Below are 21069 nucleotides of genomic sequence, written 5' to 3' on the forward strand. Positions count from 1 at the left end.
GTGGCTGGTGTGCAACGGCCACCACACGTTAAAAAAATCCACGCACAGGCATCTTCCACCCTTCAAGATGTAGTTCGGGATCTGGAATATTAGGTCCTTCATTGAAACACCTGTGAACTTTTTGGTGTGGAAGCAAGTCATCCTCACTTCGAGGGACTGTCTATGATGATGATGGTTGAGGTGGCCTCTTGAGCGAAATTCTACTCTTTTTTTAGGCCGACCGGAAATCGCTCATAATGGGGGCGGAAGTTGGGGGGGCGTGTAGTGACCGCTGTGATGACATCATCACGCGCCGCATCACCATGGCTCTCCCCTTCACTTAAAGGGGAGAGCCTCTGCGATGTTTCAACTTCGGTCCACTGGTCCACCAGGGAGGGTTTCGGCTGGGCCAGCGGCCTGGCACCCAAGAGGTGGGGGGGAACCAGGCTGCCTGTTGGTGGCATGGCCAAATCCAGGGGCATAATTGTCAGCCGACATGGCAGTGAGCCGACAAAAAAAACATGCGGCAGTGGCAGTAGGTCTTCCCCTTTAAATGTTCTCCGAAGAGCAAAGAAGGTAAAGTGGAGATTTAATTTACTTGTTCAAAATTGCGAAGAGTGTGGTAGAGTAAACAAGGACGGTTGGTAACCAGAGGGCACAAATTTAAGGTAATTGGCAATAGAATCAGAAGGGAGATGAGGAGAAATGCTTTTATGCAGCAAGTTCTTTGGAATGCACTGCCTGAAAAGGTGGTGGAAGCAGATTCAGTTGTAATTTTCAAAAGGGAATTGGATATATACTTAAAAAGGAGACATTTACAGGACTATAGAAAAAGAGCTGGGGAGTGGGACTAATTGGATTGTTTTTTTTAAAGAGGCGGCACAGACACTATGGGACGAATGACCTCCTTCTGTGCTGTATATAATTCGCCTGCCATATTGGATGCTTAAAATCCCGCTTTACGCCTGTAAAATGAGTGCAAAGTGATCCGATTTCTAGGCCTAGAATTTTAAAAACTGTTTCTACAAAAATAGAACATTTTACAGCATACTGGTAGACCTCCCATGCAATTGCTCATTGCAACACAGTCTCTGATGCTTTCTGTAGTCCAACTAGCAACAGTTAACCCATCGCTATGGCACAGAAGTTTTACTGAAGCTGTATGTCATGTGATTAACATGAGGTCATAATATTACATGCATTACTATTACTGAAAGTTACGGGCATCACAGATGGATAGACTGGAGAAGCTGGGGTTGTTCTCCTTAGAGCAGAGAAGATTGAGAGGAAATTTGATAGAGGTGTTCAAAATCATGAGGGGTCTGGACAGAGTAGATAGAGAGAAACTGTTCCCATTGGCAGAAGGGTCGAGAACCAGAGGACAAAGATTTAAGGTGATCGGCAAAAGAACCAAAGGCGACATGAGGAAAAACATTTTTACACAGCGAGTGATTAGGATCTGGAATGTACTGCCTGAAAGGGTGGTGGAAGCAGACTCAACCATGGATTTCAAAAAGGAGTTGGATAAGTATCTGAAGATAAGAATTTGCAGGGCTTCGGGGAAAGGGCGGGGGAGTGGGACTAGCTGAGATGCTTTTACAGAGAGAGTCTGCACAGGCTCGACAGGCCAAATGGCCATCTTCCGTGCTGTAACTATTCTATGATTTCAAGATGTAATATTTGTAATATTTACTTTGGACTTTAGAAAAATTGTTGAAGATTTGTGTAATAAATAATATACATTTTTTGCCCTTTTTCCATGGTAGTTAAGCAGCATTTGCTTACAATGCAAGTAATTTGTTTAATAACATGATTATTGCAAAGTTATTGAACAGGCAATATTCCTAGGAAATAATATGGTCAATATTCATTGTACCTGATTAACATCTGGATAGAAAATATCAGACCAAGTGAAGCATAGTATTTTGGTACACGAGTTTCTAAGGGCTCAATTTTCCCCAGTTATCTGCGCCATTTTTTCAGCGCGCGCCGCTTTTTTGGGCATAAATTAAAATATCCAAGTTTCCCCAAAGTTTGTGCACCAGCGTAACTCAGTTAGTTATGATTTTTTTTAGCTTAGTTTTTTTTTGTTTCATGGGGGCGTAACCTGATGTCTGCCCCAGTTTTTCACATTAGTGCAAGTTTAGCCAACTTACATTTCTCCTGGGATGGTGTATATGATCACTCCCAAAAAACCTTCTGGGCACTTAAGAAAAACTAACACACATTAAAAAAATCGGTGCAGAGAGACGCCATTGTTTTTGATACGTCCTTACTATACAGTATAAATGCACACGAGGCCCATGTTTGAGAGAAGGTCAGTCTGTGACCTGTCCTTTATTGCTTAGCACTCAAGTGATGAAGGTGGTTGGAGCTTCCCCTTTTATACCTGAAGGTCCAGGTTAGGAGTGTCTCCCACCTAGTGGTCATTGTTCTCACAGTGTACAACTTAGGTCAGATTATACATGGGTTACAATGCTGGTTGAATACATGAAATCACCTCCCCCCCAAAGTCTTATTGGGATCACAGGTTGAGTCTCTCTGGTGGTTTACGCTCTCTTGTAGAGCGCCTGAGTTGGGGCTCCGGTTGTTGGGCGCTGGCCTGAGTGTCTGCTGTTTGCGGTGCCTCCGGCCTATCCAGACTGCCACAGTGATTGGGCTCTCCTCCCTTTGGTTCCGGTGTTCGGTCACCTGTGGTGGAGTGAACTCTACATCGTGTTCTTCTTCTGCTTCTTCTATGGGGTTGCTGAACCTCCATTTTGTTTGATCCACGTGTTTGCGGCAGATTGTCCATTGGTAAGTTTAACTACCAGAATCCTATTTCCCCCTTTGGCAATCACAGTGCCTGCGAGCCATTTGGGCCCTGCAGCGTAGTTGAGGACAAAAACAGGATCATTTACATCAATACATCGCGCCCTCGCATTCCTGTCATGGTAGTCATATTGTGGCTGGCGCCTGCTCTCGACAATTTCTTTCATGGTGGGGTGTATAAGGGATAGCTGGGTTTTGAGCGTCCTTTTCATTAGCCGCTCTGCGGGTGGAACCCCTGTGAGCGAGTGTGGTCGGGATCTATAGGCCAACAGGAGGCGTGATAAGCGGGTTTGTACGGAACCCCCTTGGATTCTGAGCATCCCCTGTTTGATTACCTGCACTGCTCGTTCTGCCTGGCTGTTTGAGGCCGGCTTGAACGGTGCCATTCTGACATGGTTAATTCCATTGCCTGCCATGAAGTCCTGGAATTCAGTGCTTGTGAAGCACGGGCCATTGTCGCTAACCAAGACGTCCGGTAGACCGTGGGTGGCGAATATTGTCCGTAGACTTTCTACCGTGGCAGAGGCTGTGCTTGAATTTAAAATGTCACACTCAATCCATTTGGAGTAGGCGTCTAATACAACCAAAAACATTTTTCCCATGAAAGGACCTGCGTAATCCACATGAATGTGTGACCAAGGCTTGGCGGGCCATGGCCAGGGGCTAAGGGGGGCTTCCCTGGGCGCATTGCCCAGCTGGGCACACGTGTTGCACCTGCAAACACAAAGTTCCACTTCTGCGTCTATCCCTGGCCACCAAACATGTGACCTGGCAATTGCCTTCATCATGACAATGCCCGGGTGCTCATTGTGTTCTCTGATAAACACCTCTCTGCCCATCTGGGACATGACTACGCAATTTCCCCACAGTAGGCAATCGGCCTGAATCGAGAGTTCATCCCTGCGCCTGTGAAATGGTTTAAATTCCTCAGGGCATGCCCTGTACGTGGCTGCCCAGTCCCCATTCAGGACACATTTCTTGACTAGAGACAATAGCGGGTCTCTATTTGTCCAGAATTTAATCTGACGGGCTGTCACGGGTGAGCCTTCGCTTCCGAAAGCTTCAACAGCCATGACCATCTCAGCAGCATGCTCGGTAGCCCCCTCAGTGGTGGCTAGTGGGAGCCTGCTGAGTGCATCGGCATAGTTTTTGGTGCCCGGTCTGTGCTGAATTGTGTAGTCATAGGCGGCTAACGTGAGTGCCCACCTCTGTATGCGTTTGCATTTATGGCCTTGTTGTCGGCCAAAAGGGACAATCGGGGTTTGTGATCTGTCTCCAGCTCAAATTTCCTGCCAAACAGGTACTGGTGCATTTTCTTTACAGCATATACACATGCGAGCGCCTCCTTTTCTACCATCCCGTAACCCCTTCCTGCCTGGGACAGACTTCTGGAGGCATAAGCTACCTGACCCTTGACATTGACATGCTGCAACACACACCCGACACCATAGGACGACGCATCGCACGTTAACACAAGTTTCTTACATGGGTCGTATAGTGTTCACGGAGTGTTGGAACATAACAAATTGCGTGCTCTATTAAAAGCCCTTTCCTGGCTGTCCCCCTAGACCCATTCGCGACCTTTGCGTAGGAGCACGTGTAGCGGCTCTAGCAGCGTGCTCAATTTGGGAAGAAAGTTACCAAAATAGTTCAGGAGCCCCAGGAACGAACGCAGCTCTGTCGTGTTACGGGGTCTGGGTGCTCTCTGGATCGCTTCCGTCTTGGACGCAGTAGGGCTGATCCCATCTGCTGCTACCCTCATCCCCAGGAATTCTACCTCTGGAGCTAGGAAGACGCACTTCGCCTTTTTCAGTCGCAGCCCTACCCGGTCCAGTCTGCATAGCACCTCCTCCAGGTTGTGGAGGTGTTCTTCAGTATCGTAACCATTAATGAGGATGTCGTCCTGAAAAACTACCGTCCCTGGAATCGACTTGAGGAGACTTTCCATATTTTGTTGGAAGATCGCGGCGGGCAAGCGAATCCCGAACGGACATCTGTTGTACTCAAACAACCCTTTGTGTGTCGTGATGGTGGTCAGCTTCTTCGACTCACTCGCCAGCTCCTGGGTCATGTAAGCTGAGGTCAGGTCCAATTTTGAAAAAGGTTTGCCACCAGATAGCGTCGCAAAGAGGTCCTCCACTCTTGGTAGTGGGTACTGGCCTTGGAGTGACACCCGATTGATGGTGGCCTTGTAATCACCACATATCCTGACCGACCCATCCGCCTTGAGCACTGGCACGATCGGGCTCGCCCAGTCACTGAATTCGACTGGCGAGATGATGCCTTCCCTCAGCAGGCGGTCCAATTCGCCTTCTATCTTTTCCCGCATCACGTACGGCACCACTCTGGCCTTGTGGTGTACTGGCCTGGCGTCCGGGTTTATGTGAATCACTACCTTGGCCCCCATAAAAGTGCCAATGCTGGGTTGAAATAATGAGTCAAATTTGTCCATGATCTGTGAGCATGATACTCGCTCCACAGAGGAAATTGCATTGACATCGCCCCATTTCCAGTTCATGACAGCAAGCCAACTCCTGCCCAGTAGTGCGGGACCGTCCCCTGGGACAATCCAGAGTGGCAACCTGTTCTCCGAATCTTTGTGGGTCACGACTACCGTGGCGCTGCCTAGCACCGGAATAGAAACATAGAAACTAGGTGCAGGAGCAGACCATTCAGCCCTTCTAGCCTGCACCGCCATTCAATGAGTTCATGGCTGAACATGAAACTTCAGTACCCCCTTCCTGCTTTCTCGCCATACCCCTTGATCCCCCGAGTAGTAAGGACTTCATCTAACTCACTTTTTTGAATATATTTAGTGAATTGGCCTCAACTACTTTCTGTGGTAGAGAATGATCTGCTTTGTGTAAGTTCATAGCTGTGCGTCAATCGGCGATAATTTTGGCCTCCTGGCCTTGGACGCCCACAACTTTTCGAACTGTTTGATACCCATCAGGGACTGGCTGGCCCCCATGTCTAGCTCCATTGATACTGGGATGCCATTGAGGAGCACTTTCATCATTATTGGTGGAGTCCTGGTGTATGAACTGTATACGTGCTCCACATGAACTCGCTGAACTTCAGCTTCCAGCGATTTCCCCCAGTGTTCACTTCTGCAATTTCTGCAGGTATTTTGCTCATCTCTGCAAACTCCGGCTGAGTGTGTGCCTCCACGCCTCCAACATAAGCTGTTGTTTGCAACAAAAGGTCCCTTGCCAGTTGATCATCCCTGACTGCCCCTGTGACTGTCCTTGAATGCGCCATTAACAGGTGTTGATGGCCCCATTACTGGCTGCATTGTCCCTTGCAATGGCGTGAATCACCGTTCAGCTTGCCATTGTCTCTGTCGAACTCCCCCTCTGGGTTTGAGTACATGTTGGGGCATGCCCAATTGCCCTTGTCTGCCTGGAGAACCGTGTGCTGCTTTAACAATGTTGAATCTCTGTCCCAACCATTCCTTAACACAGTACCTCTCGTCTGTTCTGCTCGTGGCCATGCTCGCGTAGTTTAAATCCCAGTTTCTTGTCGCCATTGATACGTCCTTACTATACAGTATAAATGCACGCGAGGCCCATGCTTGAGAGAAGGTCAGTCTGTGACCTGTCCTTTATTCCTTAGCACTCAAGTGATAAAGGTGGGTGGAGCTTCCCCTTTTATACCTGAAGGTCCAGGTTAGGAGTGTCTCCCACCTAGTGGTCAGTGTTCTCACAGTGTACAACTTAGGCCAGATGATACATGGGTTACAATGCTGGTTGAATACATGACAGTTTTTATGCAAAGTTTTGGAGGGAATCAAGAAGACATTAAATATGCATCATGAAGCTTAATTTTTTCAAACTTAAAAGGGAGAAAATGGAAGTTTAATGCAATTCATTAATTTTGGATTTTTTTCAAAGTGCCAGCCACCACCGAACGTCTCCTCACCGGGCTCGAGGGTCGGTGCATCGGCTGGCAGAATCGGTTCCTCGCCCGGACACGGGCTCGGGGCTTGGCTTCAAAAGAAGCCTGGTGGGGGGTGGAAGCCGAACTGAAGGCAGGAGAAGCCTTACACTGTGCAGCAGCATCAAATGAAGCCTGGGGGAAAGGGGGGTGGGGGGTGGAGGGGAAGGGTGGTGGTTGTTTGCTGTGTCCGTGTCCGTGTCCGAGCCTTGCACCAGCAGCTCATCCATGAATGCTTTGCTGCCTGAAGGCTCAGCAGCAACTATTCCATATGGACCTTTTCCATAATGTTGTGTTAATGGACCAAATAATGGAAATGATTCTTCGTTACTTCAAAAAGTTGTGTTAATAATGGAACAAATAATGGAAATGATTCAGTTATAATTTAAAATATATTTTATTCTTGTTTGTACTTAACTTTAATAAAAATATTATTGTATCAAACTTTAAAGTTTTCAGTTAAGATCACTTACAAACTCTAAGATCACTTTTAAACTTGTAAATTTACATAACTTACAAAAAACTTTTAATTTGAGAACAGTTACAACAGTAACAACAATAATAAGAACAACAACAGCAGCAGCAAAGAAAGGCTGCTCCCATCTCTCCTCCACCTTATTCTAAGACCGCCTGCTGCGCTTGGTCTTGTTGACTCCTCCCCTGCCCGCAGGCGATGGCGCAGTGTTTCTCGGGTTGGTGCTAAGCTTATTCTTTCGAACATCTCGGGCAATGCGCACTTCTTGATGGAGGCCGGGGGCGGGGATGGGGGGCGGTGGCAAGTGGTAATGTGGAAGGCCCGACTTGGGCCTCTTCAGAGGCTGGTCTGGGGATTGGAGTGGGAGTGACAGTTTATTCTGTCAATGGGCGCGGGGTCTGGGCGTGTTCCCTTATTTCAGCAGCTAACTCTGACATTCCCTCCCTCATGTTCACCAACAGTGTATCAGCTGCCTGTGACATTCTCTCCCTCGTGCCCGGACAGTGTTCCCATTTCTCGTGAGAGTGTTGTTATTCCTTAGGACAGTCCCGATACCTGATCACCCACCCCACTGATGGTGTCCAGGAGCGATTGTGTAAGGTCAATGCTCTTCGCACTCATTACCATCATCTGAACCAAATCTGTTACATCCTGCTCCTCAGGAGAGCGCTGTCGAACTCTCCTTCCCTTCCTCACCCTGGGTATGGCTCGCTGCATCCCACTGGAATCCCCAGCCTTGGACAGTGGGAAACCATGGAATGTCCCAACACTCGTACCGCTCAGGAAAGGGCCTGGCATCTCAATAGGCGGCACCTGCACCGCCTCCAGAGTGAGTACAATAGTGGGGGCTTAGTCCATCACCTCCCCCTGTCCCTCCCCCCCGTGCTCTTGGTCTGGAAACTGGGATTGGAAGATGTTCTCCTCTTCAGGCTCGTCCGCGTCTGAATCATCTTCTGCATTGGTTTCAGCCTCGTCAGAGTTGGCCTCAAGTTCTGCAAAATATAACAGAACAGACAAATGGTTAGCAGCAGAGGAGGGGGCCGGGTGGGTGGCATGAGTAGGCTCACACAGCGCAGGCAGCAGGCTCATTTGAAGGACCACGGTGAATGATAGCACATTAAATCAATCGAAGCATAGCTGACGGAGACATCCCCATGAACCAAAGCATGGCTAGCCCGTGCAATACTTAACGTTTAGCAAAGCCAGACTGTAGATTTTGCAGGACTTACCCTCTTCCCTTGTGTGTAGGCCCAGCTTGTACAGTGGTGGTTGCTTTTCTCCAGGTAGGACCCATCAAAGCAGCGACCCTCTCTTCCAAGGGTGTCAGTGGCTGCAGATTTGCCGGGTCTCCGCCTGTTTGAGTTTTTTCCTTTTTGTTGTGTGCCACTTTCCTCTGCAAAGATGAAAATATAGCTTTTTAGAAGGATCTCTTTCTGTTGGGTGGGACATATACAGCTGGTCCAAGAATTGAATAAATGAAAATATTACTTACACTAACTACTTGACCAAGGTCCTACCACTTCCTTTTGCACTTCCCTCCAGACCTCGGGGTGGTCACCATTGCAAGTTTGTTCCAGCGTTTCGTCATTTCTTTTGTTGGAACTTTTATGTGACCTCTGCTGATGCCCAGCTCGTGACATCTGGCCTCAATCACAGTAACTAGTGCCTCCACTACATCCTGTAAGAGATTTTTGGTCCTTGAGCCGCGTTGCATATTGTATTGCAGCTCCGATTTTTCCAATGAGAATTAAAGTTCTCACACACAACTGCTTCTTTAAAAATGGCCGCATGCAGGCCGGGAGCTGTACTGGGCACATGTACCCATAGCAGTCACATCAAAAACTTCATTTTTTTTTTGCGCATGCGCAGAAGGCGGCGGAGACATCGTTTTTTAGCACAGACATTAGGCTCCACCTCCCCAAAGCTAAAGGACAGGCTGCACGGCGCCAATTTCAAAAAATGGAACAGGGAAACTTGCTAGTTATTTTTTTGGAGTAATCGGGGCCAAAAAAAAACGGGTGTAACTCTTGCAATACGCCAAAAAACGGCATTGGGGAAAATTGAGCCCTTTGACTATTACTACACTTACTCTGGTCCTGTTTGTCTTTTGGTTTATTTTTCAGACTTGCCTCAGCGCCTTTTGAATTGTCATATTTTTTCTTTGCATTTTTTCCTTTTTTAGATTCCTAAGAAGAAATTATGGACACATGCAACTTTTTAAAACCAAATTAGAACATTAATTTTAAGCCATTATAATTGCTACAGTGATTTTCTATTTGTTGCCTATGGTGATCAACCGAAACAATTTGTTGTTAAAGCTGATTAAAAGCAACATTGGTACTTCACACCAAAGTCATGTTTCTGCCAAAGGTTTCTAGTTATGATGGCAAAAAATAAAGCACAAGGAATTAGAGGTAACCTTGTGACATGAGTTGGCAATTAGTTGGGAGGTAGGGGGATAGAGAATAGGGATAAAGGGAATGTTCACTGATTGATTGGCGGGATGTGACAAGTAGTATTCCCCAGGGATTGGTACTGGGGCCTCAGCTTTTCGCCATCTATATGAATGACGGATGAAGGAAGAGAATGCTGTGCAGCCAAATTTGCCGATGACACTAAGTTAGGAGGCACAGTAAGTTAGATCATGGCTGATTGGAACCTAAACTCCATTTACCCCATCTTTGCTCTGCATCTTTTGATACCCTTACCTAATAAGAATCTGTCAGTCGTGTAGATGGGAGCAGGAAGTTACAAAGAGACGTAGACTGATTAAGTAAATGAGCAAAATGGTGGCAGATGGAGTTCAATGTGGGGAAGTGTAAGGGCATCCACTTCAGAGCCAAGAAAGTCAAATTGGAATATTTTCTAAATGCCTTGAGACTAGGAACTGTGGAGCTGCAGAGGGATTTGGGTGTCCAAGTACACAAATCAATAAAAGCTAGTGCACAGGTACAAAACATTTTCAACAGGGCTAATGTAATATTGACTTTTATCTCACAGTGGCTAGAATATAAAGGGGAAGATTTATTCTTCAGTTGTACAGACCCCATCTGGAGGACTGCGTTCAGTTTTGGGCCCTAAACCTCAGGAGATATATTGACTGTGGAAGGGGTACAGCCCAGATTCACCAGAATTATACCAGGACTTAAAGGGTTAAATTTGGAGGAAGGGTTGCATAAACTTGGTTTGTATTCCCTTGAGTTTAGAAGGCTGAGGAGTGATCTATTTGATGCACTTAAAATGATAACGGGTAGATACAGAGGAACTATTTTCTCTGGTGGAGGAATCCAGAACATGGGGCACAACCTTAAAATTAGAGCGAAAAGCCACGCAGGATTGGAAGCAGGAGGCACCTTTCCATGCAAAGGGTAGTGGAAATCTGAAACCCTATCCAACAAAAGGTTGTGGATGCTCAGTCAATTGACATTTTCCAGACTGAGATTGACATTTTTATTAGGTCTAACTTTTCAACTTTTGAAAACTTAGCCCCCCCTAACGAGCGATAGTGAATTCTCCCCCTATGTGTTGTATTTCTAATATCTCTGAAACAGCGGACTGAATGACAAAACCATATCTTGTAGTGATTCTCTAATCTATAGGACAATAAATTGACTTAATCATGCCGCATCAGTTATCTAAAGGCCAGTTGTTTAGCACGGTTCATTTATGAAACCACCCCCCCCCTACCTCTACAGTTAAGCAAATGATCACAATTAAAACACACTTAAAATAATTCAGTACATTTAACAAAATAATGTTATTCTCTTGCATTTTTATTCTTTTCTGTTAAAAGATTCATGTTAACGAATTAGTCTAATATTGGCTCACAGTTTTCAATGTGTATACATGGTTACAAGATTAATAAGCAATTTAGCTCTTATTTTAAATGTTCATTTTTACATATTACCTTGATCTCTAGTGATTCCACATTTGGCTCAATTTTGGGAACTCCTAAATCACAAACCATCTCGAAGAAGTGATCTCCTCTTACAATGGAGCGCAGATCTACATGGCAACTTCCTAGTACGTTCTGAATGGGTAGATCACTTCGAAGTACAACAGGTATCTTCTTTTTATCCTTGGCGCTGCCTTTGCCCTTTTTATCCTTGGCGCTGCCTTTGCCCTTTTTATCCTTGGCGCTGCCTTTGCCCTTTTTATCCTTGGCGCTGTCTTTGCCTCCCTAATTCCTCTTCAAAAAATATACATTTTAGCCAAATCAACATCTGCAAACACCAAAAAAGCAACAGACATTTTTAGATTATTAGTTAATGACTGGCCACTTTAAACTGGCAACTGGGCACGAAAACTGATGAACTAATACCAGTGAGTCTACGGTTGATATCCAAGGGGCTTCACCCAACTTGAAATAATTATGCAGTATGGTATTAAGGAGCAATATTTCCCTAACATTTGGAGAATTTTTAATTGAGAAATATTAGCAAAGTGCGTAATACTTTGCAACATAAACATTTTACCCAGATTAACATTCCCCATTGAGCTACTTTCTTCCCTTTCTGTTTCTTGAGTCTCCCTGGGTCAACCTCATCTGGTTAAAGGTACGGATGACCTGCTCCAAAGTCAGTAACAGACATGATGAGCCCTCTAATTTTCTCTGCAGTGTATAGTTGGCATAGTTTGCAAGTGCATTGTTACCACCTTTGCAGATGCCTGATCTTTCATGGAAGCTTCTGAAATGTTGTTATCCTCAGTCTCGATTGGCCATGAAAGGATCTATTGAAACAAATAAGAGTTTAGTCTCAAAATAAAATGATCGCTTAACAAATGTACAAACTGAGGAGTTAGAACATGCCAACAAGTAAACAATTTCTCATTTCCCTTTCTGTTCCTTCAGTACTATCTGCAACTGTGCAGATTTCCCCACCCCCAATCCACATCAGTAAACAAAGTGTCTGCGATTCTTGTTGTTTCCATATACAGAGCTCCTGGCCTCCCACTTTGTTCCACAGGCTTCTGGATGTTTGTCAGACACTAGCATTGTCAGATATTAGCATGGATAGAGGATTAGCTAACTAACAGAGAACAGAGAGTCGGGATAAATGGTTCATTCTCTGGTTGGCAACCAGTAACTAGTGGGGTGCCGCAGGGATCAGTGCTGGGACCCCAACTATTTACAATCTATATTAACGACTTGGATGAAGGGACCGAGTGTAAGGTAGCCAAGTTTGCTGACGATACAAAGATGGGCGGAAAAGCAATGTGTGAGGAGGACACACAAAATCTGCAAAAAGACATAGACAGACAAAATGAGTGGGCAAAAATTTGGCAGATGGAGTATAATGTTGGAAAGTGTGAGGTCATGTACTTTGTCAGAAAAAAATCAAAGAGCAAGTTATTATTTAAATGGAGAAAGATTGCACAGTGCCGCAGTACAGCGGGACCTGGAGGTACTTGTGCATGAAACACAAAAGGTTAGTATGCAGGTACAGCAAGTGATCAGGAAGGCCAATGGAATCTTGGCCTTTATTGCAAAGGGGATGGAGTATAAAAGCAGGGAAATCTTGCTACAGGTATACAAGGTATTGATGAGGCCACACCTGGAATACTGCGTGCAGTTTTGGTTTCCATATTTACGAAAGGATATACTTGCTGTGGAGGCAGTTCAGAGAAGGTTCACTAGATTGATTCCGGGGATGAGGGCGTTGACTTATGAGGAAAGGTTGAGTAGGTTGGGCCTCTACTCATTGGAATTCAGAAGAATGAGAGGTGATCTTATCGAAACGTATAAGATTATGAGGGGGCTTGACAAGGTGGATGCAGATAGGATGTTTTCACTAATGGGGGAAACTAGAACTAGAGGGCATGATCTTAGAATAAGGGGCCGGCCATTTAAAACAGAGATGAGGAGGAATTTCTTCTCTGAGGGTTGTAAATCTGTGGAATTCGCTGCCTCAGAGAGCTGTGGATGCTGGGACATTGAATAAATTTAAGACAGAAATAGACAGTTTCTTGAACAATAAGGGGATAAGGGGTTATGGGGAGTGGGCGGGGAAGTGGAGCTGAGTCCATGATCAGATCAGCCATGATCTTATTGAATGGTGGAGCAGACTCAAGGGGCCGTATGGCCTACTCTTGTTCCTATTTCTTATGTTCTTATGTTCTTATTTCAAGAGAATAAAACTGAAAAGTTACAAAATCCTCATGATAACATTTTAAATCTTTACATTTTATTTTAATAACTGCTCAGATTTTAAGATCTATCGCAGTATATTGTGTTCATAAGTATAGTTAATGCCTGAACTAGAGAATGCATCTCAGCCCCATTCAGAAGAAAGAAAATATAAATTTTAAATGCTCTTTACTGTGAGTGGAAATGTGATATTCTTCTATACTCTTTCTACATTTAAGCTTTCTACCTACAGTATTTTTAATAAGACATAAGGGGCTGAACATCCTCAACCACAATGGTGGATTCTGAGTGCAAGACTCCAGATCTGGGAAATCAGATAGTCATCAGAACAAGAATTGCGTTTTTAATTCTGGTTCATTAAAAGATTCATAATATCCATGGCAACTTCAATTAACAATGAAACCCGTGGAAAGTTCAGGCCACTGATCGTTTGCAGAAATCGAAACAAACTGTTAAACAGGTAAAACAACGCTTCAAAAAAACAATCAGATAGTGAGCGTAACAGAATTAGCAGCCGATAACCATAAACAAAGTCTACCTTTTCTTCGACTACAGTTAATGTCAGACCATCTTCTAGAAATTTCTTTAGTTTGTACACATCTTTCACCGTGTGCATCTTGGAATTGTTATATATTATGGGATCTGCCCATGGTTTTCCAGGTGTCTTGTGAGTAACCACTGAAGGGCAAAATCAAATGTAAAAACCGTTCAAATTTATTTTGTAGCTTATTTTCCTTTCCATGCAAACCTGTTTCCCAACCCCTTGCAGGAAAGAAGTGAAAGTCTGCAAGTATGTCGCTCTGGCTGGATTTAGACACCTCTTGACTAAAAATCAGGATTGACAAAAACCCAAGAGATCATTTAGCTCCCATCCTAATCAGATAGTTCCTGTTATAGAGGGAACAAAAAGAGAGGGAAACAGCGAAGAAAATGATCAAAAGGGAACAAAAGAACAGCAGAAAGCTGCCTAAAGTTCAAGGAGGGGTTTACTTAAAGACAAAGCAACAGGTAGCAAGGCCGGAGCACCACAAAAGCTTTCGTGAAGGCTCTGTTTCTTCTTCTTAGATGGTCCCTCGTATCGAGGATGACTTGCTTCCACACCAAAAAGAGATGAATTCACAGCTGTTTCAATGAAGGACCTGATATTCCTGGTCCCGAACTACATGTTGAAGGGTGGAAAATGCCTGTGCGTGGATTTTTTTTAACGTGAGGTGACTGTTGCACACCAGCCACCACACGGGCTTGACAGAGCTAGGTCTTGATCCAGTGACAAGGGTTGACCAAGACGACTGGAGACCAGCTCTGCTGCATGGACCAAGCGCGCACACATATCGCAGTGTGGGCTGGCCTGTGCTGTCCCAGGGCCTCTGCTGGGCCCGAACTCGCACCTCTCCTGGGCCCCGATCATGTCGCTCCACGATCGCTCGCCGATCCTTCGCCCCGACCTCACTGCTCCTGCTGTACCTGCCCACGCTCCAATCACCGACCTGGACCTTGGTGATGTCCAAGACGGCTTCTTGCACCAGCTCGTGCTGCTCCCTGGTGTTTCCTCGCAGGCTGGGGCCGCCATACTGTTCCCAGGCCACTCGCCTTTTATGGCCCCGACCTGCCGCTGGTGTTTCCTCACAGGTTGGGGCCGCAAGGGGTCTTCCAAATATCTACCAACTTCATTTGGCACAAAGGTTAAATCTAAGTAACTGCATCTGGGAGGCCTGACTGATATAGAATCTCAAATACCAGAGATTAGATAAAAACAAACCCAATCGATGTAGTATACTTAGATTTTCAAAATGATTTGATAAGGTGCCACACAATGGGCTAATTTATAAGGTAGGGACCTATGGGATTAAAGGGCAGATCTTGGATGGATAAGCAATTGGGTACATTCTCAGAGACAGAGTATTGTCATTATGGTAGTGAGTCTGTGGGAGACTGGTGTTAGGACCGTTCTCTTCGCCATATATATTAATGATCTGGATGATGGCGTTGGAGGAACTGTTAGGAAGTTTTAGGATGATACTAAGATTTGTACTGGTGTTAGAACATTGGATGAGAAAAAATACCACAATGAGATCTTGATGCGAAGGTGGAATGAGCCCACATCCAACAAATGTCATTTAATGTAGATAAATGTACTGTTCTGCATGTGGGTAGGGCTAACGCCAAGCTTTGAAGAAGCACTGAGAGTAGCAAGGGCACAGAATGTACTCTGGGTGGGGGTCTTCAATGTCCATCACCAAGAGTAGCTCGGTAGCACCGCTACTGACCGAGCTGGCAGAGTGAGCTGCCAGACTGGGCCTGCAGCAGGTGGTGAGAGAACCAACACGAAGGGAAAATCTATTTGACCTCATCATCACCATGCATCTATCTATGACAGCATTGGTAGCAGCGATCACTGCACAGTCATTGTGGAGACGAAGTCCAGTATTCACAATGAAGACACCCGTCATCATAGGCAGTCCCTTGGAATCGAGGAAGACTTGCTTCCACTCTAAAAATGAGTACTTAGGTGGCTGAACAGTCCAATACGAGAACGACAGTCCCTGTCACAGGTGGGACAGATAGTCGTTGAGGGAAAGGGTGGGTGGGACTGGTTTGCTGCACACACTTTCTGCTGCCTGCGCTTAATTTCTGCATGCTCTTGGCAATGAGACTCGAGGTGCTCAGCGCCCTCCCAGGCGCACTTCCCCCACTTAGGGCGATCTTTAGCCAGGGACTCCCAGGTGTCGGTGGGGATGTTATTAGGGAGACTTTGAGGGTGTCCTTGTAACGTTTCCTCTGCTCACCTTTGGCTCGCTTGCCATGAAGGAGTTCCGAGTAGAGCGCTTGCTTTTTTATGAGCCTTGTGTCTGGCATGCGAACGATGTGGTCTGCTCAGCAGAGCTGATCAAGTGTGGTCAGTGCTTCAATGCTGGGGATGTTGGCCTGGTCGAGGACGCTAACATTATTGGTGCGTCTGTCCTCCCAGGGGATTTGTAGGATCTTGCGGAGACATCATTGGTGGTATTTCTCCAGCGACTTGCAGTGTCTACTGTACATGGTCCATGTCTCTGAGCGTTACAGGAGGGCGGCTAGTTCTACAGCCCTGTAGACCATGAGCTTGGTAGTGGATTTGAGGGCCCAGTCTTCAAACACTCTTTTCCTCAGGCGGCCAAAGGCTATGCTGGTGCACTGGAGATGGTGTTGAATCTCGACGTCAATGTCTGCTCTTGTTGATAAGAGGCTCCCGAGGTATGGGAAATGGTCCACGTTGTTCAGGGCACTACTGCCATGCTAAATGGAATAGATTCAGAACACATCTAGCAGCTCAAAACTGGGCATCCATGAGGTGCTGTGGGCCATCAGCAGCAGCAGAATTTTATTCCACCACAATCTGTAACCTCATAGCCCAGCATATCCCTCACTCTACCATTACCATCAAGCAAGTGGACTAACCCTTGTTCAACAAGGAGTGTAGAGGAGCATGCCAGGAACAGCACTAGGCATAACTAAAAATGAGGTACCAGCCTGGGGAAGCTGCAACACAGGACAACATGCATGCTAAAGAGCGGAAGCAACATGCTATAGACAGGGCTAAGCGGATTCCACAATCAACAGATCAGAACAAAGCTCTACAGTCTTGCCACATCCAGTCATGAATGGTGGTGGACAATTAAACAACTAATGGGAGGATGTGACTCCATGAATATCCCCATCCTCAATGATAGCGGAGCCTAGCACGCAAGTGCAAAAGGCAAGACGTTTGCAACCATCTTCAGCCAGAAGTGCCGAGTGGATGATCCATATCGGCCTCCTCCTGACATCCCCACCATCACAGAAGCCAGTCTTCAGCCAAATTAATTCACTCCAAGTGATATCAAGAAATCTAGCCAAGCTGTTCCAGTATAGCTACAACATTGACATCTACCTGACAATGTGGAAAACTGCCCAGATATATCCTGTTCACAAAAAGCAGGACAAATCCAATCCAACAAATTACCGCTCCATCAGTCTACTCTCAGAAATCAGCAAAGTGATGGAAAGTGTCATCCACAGTGTTATCATAGCATTTACTCACCGTTAACCTGCTCACCGATGCTCAGTTTGGGTTCCATCAGGACCACGTGGCTCCAGACCTCAGTACAGGCATGGTCCAAACATGGACTAAAGAACTGGATTCCAGAGGTGAGGTCAGAGTGACTGTCCTTGACATTAAGGCAGCATTTGACCGAGTGTGGACTCAAGGAGCCTTAGTAACATTGAAGTCCGAGTGTGGACTCAAGGAGCCCTGGTAACATTGAAGTCAATGGGAATCAGTGGGAAAACTCTACACTGGCTAGCACAAAGGAAGATGGTTGTGGTTGTTGGTGGCCAATCATCCAAGTCCAAGGACATCGTTGCAGGAGTTCCTCAGAGCAGTGTCCTAGGCCCAACCATCTTCAGCTACTTCTTCAATGACCTTCCCTCATCATAAAGTCAGCAATGGGGATGTTTGCTGATGACTGCACAGTGTTCAGTGCCATTCGCAACTCCTCAGAAATGAAGCAGTCCATGCCCACATGCATCAAGACCTGGACGACATTCAGGTTTGGGCTGATAAGTGGCAAGTAACATTCATGCCACATAAGTGCCAGACAATGACTATCTCCATCAAGCACGAATCTAACACCTCCCCCTGATATTCAACGGCATTACCATCGCCAAATCCCCCACCATCAACATCCTGGGGATTACCATTGACCAGAAGCCCAACTACATAAATACTGTGACAACAAGAGTGGGTCAAAAGCTGGATATTCTGCAGTGTATGTCTCACCTCCTGACTCCCCAAAGCCTTTTCACCATCTACAAGGCATAGGTCAGTAGGGTGATGGAATACTCTCCACTAGCCTGGATGAGTGCAGCTCCAACAACACTCAAGGACAAAGCCCAGGACAAAGCAGCCCGCTTAATTGACACTCCAGCCACCTTCAACATTCACTCCCTCCACCACCGGCGCACTGTGGCTTCAGTGTGTACCATGTATAAGATGCACTGTAGCAACTCGCCATGGCTTCTTCGGCAGCATCTCCAAAACCCGCGACCTTTACCACCTAGAAGGACAAAGGCAGCAGGCGATGGGAGCACCATCACCTGCAAGTTCTCCTCCAAGTCACACACCATCCCGACTTGGAAATATATCGCTGTTCCTTCATCGTTGTTGGGTCAAATTCCTGGAACTCTCTCCCTAACAGTACTGTGGGAGTACATTCACCACAAAGATTGCAACGGTTCAAGAAGGCAGCTCACCATCACCTTCTCAAGGGCAGTTAGTGATGGGCAATAAATGCTGGCCTTGCCAGCGATGCCCACATCCCAGGAACAAATTTTTAAAAATGTACCAAGCCGGGCTCTGAATTAAAGCAGGAAGGAGACATTGGTGTAATAGTGTACGAGTCTCTAAAGGTTCATAATCAGTCCCGCAAGGCTATAGTAAAGGCTGATAAAGTATTGGTATGTATTAACAAAAAGCAAAATACTGCAAATGCTGGAAGTCTGGGTGTTGACCTGGTTTTGTCCTTCTGCCAGACTCTTGGGCCACTGCAACCTGCTCCGCCTTGTTGGCTTTTCATGCTTCCCATTCTACCTCACCCCTTTAGCTATTTTCACACTCACTGTGTCTTCTACATGGTTTTTATTCTCTCATTTTGTCTCCTTTCAGGTCCTGCTAATATCATTCTGCCATTTAACCATCAGCTATTCTCCATCCAAGCACTTTGCAGTCATTCCATTTCTTTTCTTGTGTATGTTTTTTTTTCCCTTTTCCCTTCTTCCTTTCCTTTATTTTGTTCCTTTTTAATTCTTTTGTTCCTCTGTAATATCTTCCAGTCCTGAGTAAGGGTCTTAGACCTGAAACATGACTTCTGTTTCTCCAGGGATGTTGTCTAATCCGATGTGTATTTCTAGCTTTTTCTGTTTTTGTACTGTACATGTTGCTGGGACATTCCCATATAAAATAAAAAGAACCATCATTTCCTGGTACAAAACTTTGGTTAGGCCTCATTTACAAATCTGCATCCAGTTTTGGTCCCCTCACATGGTGATAATAAGACTCTGGAAAAAGTTCCGAGGTGGGCCATTAGAATGGTATCAAGCTTATAAACCCTGAGTTTCGTACACTACAACAGTGATTACACTTTGAAGTATTTCATTGGCTGTAAGGTATTTTGGAATGTCCTGGGCTGTGAAAGCCGCTACATTAATGTGATAGTCTTAGAAAGTCTAGAGTCTAGAATGTGTTTGTGTGGATAGACTAGTTGAATTAGATCGAGTAGGATGACCGGAAGACATGTGTATATATTACGTAAGCATAGAGCTAGGTCTGACTGAAGTCAGGAGGTTCTTCTTTTCGTAGTCCATGTCCTCTGGAGCAAGGTGCTGGCTCATGCAATGATTGCAGATGCACTTCAAATGTTCAAAAGAAAGCTGACGAGTTCCTGGCTGAAGCGGATATCGCTGTGTACAAAAGGTGGGTGAGATGCCTCATGGACACTGTGCTCTTCTGGATATTACTTTAATTACCTTCAGGGTTTGGGGATGAACTTCCCAGAATTCTTTTTTCCCTAAAAATGTGTTTTTATTGGAGCTGGTAGGTAGGTGCCTTGGTGGTCATGATGCTTAATTGCAGAACCACATAAGAAGAACATAAGAAATAGGAGCAGGAGTAGGCCATTCGGCCCCTTGAGCCAGCTCTGCCATTCAATATCATGGCTGATCTTCTACCTCAGCTCCACTTGCCTGCACTATCCCAATATCTCTTGATTCCCTTAAATCTATCGATCTCGGTCTTGAATATTCTCAACAACTGAGCCTCCACAGCCCTCTGGAGTAGAGAATTCCAAAGATTCACCACCATCTGAGTGAAGAAATTTCTCCTCATCTCAGTCCTAAATGGCTGAGCCCTTATTCTGAGACTGTGACTCTTGGTTCTAGACTTCCCAGCCAGAGGAAACATCCTCCCGGCATCTACCCTGTCAAACCCTGTTTCAATGAGATCATCTCTCATTCTTCTAAACTCTAGAGAATATAGGCCTAGTCTACTCAATCTCTCCTCATAGGGCAATCCACAGTATAGGACCAGCTCAATGGACCAGCTGGTCTCGTCCACCATTTTCATATGTTTGTATTTCAGTGAAAGAAGACCACCATCAACTCTTCTGGATTGGATTCTAGCCCAATGACACCTGTACCCTGGTGCAAGAAATGTGTTCAATGGTAGCATTCTTGCCTCCGAGCCAAAAGGTAAGCTCCACTTCAAAGTCTTGAGCATATAATCTGGGCTGACTTCAGTGCAGTAATAAGGGAATGTTGCATTGTCGGAGTTGCAGTCTTTCAGTTGAGACATTGAACCGAAGCTGTCTGCCCTCTCAGGTAGATGTAAAATGTTCCCATGGCACTATTTGAAGAAGAGCAGGCGAGCTCTCCTGGTATCTTGGACTATATTTATTTCTCAAGCAACACTTCCAGAAGGAGACTAACGGGTCACATCTCATTGCTGATTGTGAGGCTTTTGCTGTGTGCAAATTGGCAGCTGTGTTTCTCGATATTACAAGTGACTACAATTCAGAAGTTGGCTGTGAAGCACTTTGGGACATCCCGAGATTGTGAAAAGTGCTATATGAATCCAAGATTTTGCTTTACTTTCTTACACAAAATAAACAAATCTTTTAAAAATTGTTTGGTAAAACTTTTTTATTGCTTG

General features: G+C 45.5%; 1 long non-coding RNA gene across 1 annotated transcript in view; it reads left to right on the forward strand.

Moving 5' to 3' along the window:
- The window catches only part of LOC139268285 (uncharacterized), a 41182-nt gene extending 20437 nt beyond the window's left edge, over positions 1 to 20745 (forward strand). The window contains exons 2-3 of the long non-coding RNA XR_011594006.1: positions 11121 to 11263; positions 20500 to 20745. This is a non-coding gene — a long non-coding RNA (uncharacterized lncRNA). The remainder of the gene's footprint in view (positions 1 to 11120; positions 11264 to 20499) is intronic.
- The last annotated feature ends 324 nt before the right edge of the window (positions 20746 to 21069 follow it).

This window comes from Pristiophorus japonicus, chromosome 8, assembly GCF_044704955.1.
Source record: "Pristiophorus japonicus isolate sPriJap1 chromosome 8, sPriJap1.hap1, whole genome shotgun sequence".
Lineage (NCBI taxonomy): Eukaryota > Metazoa > Chordata > Chondrichthyes > Pristiophoridae > Pristiophorus > Pristiophorus japonicus.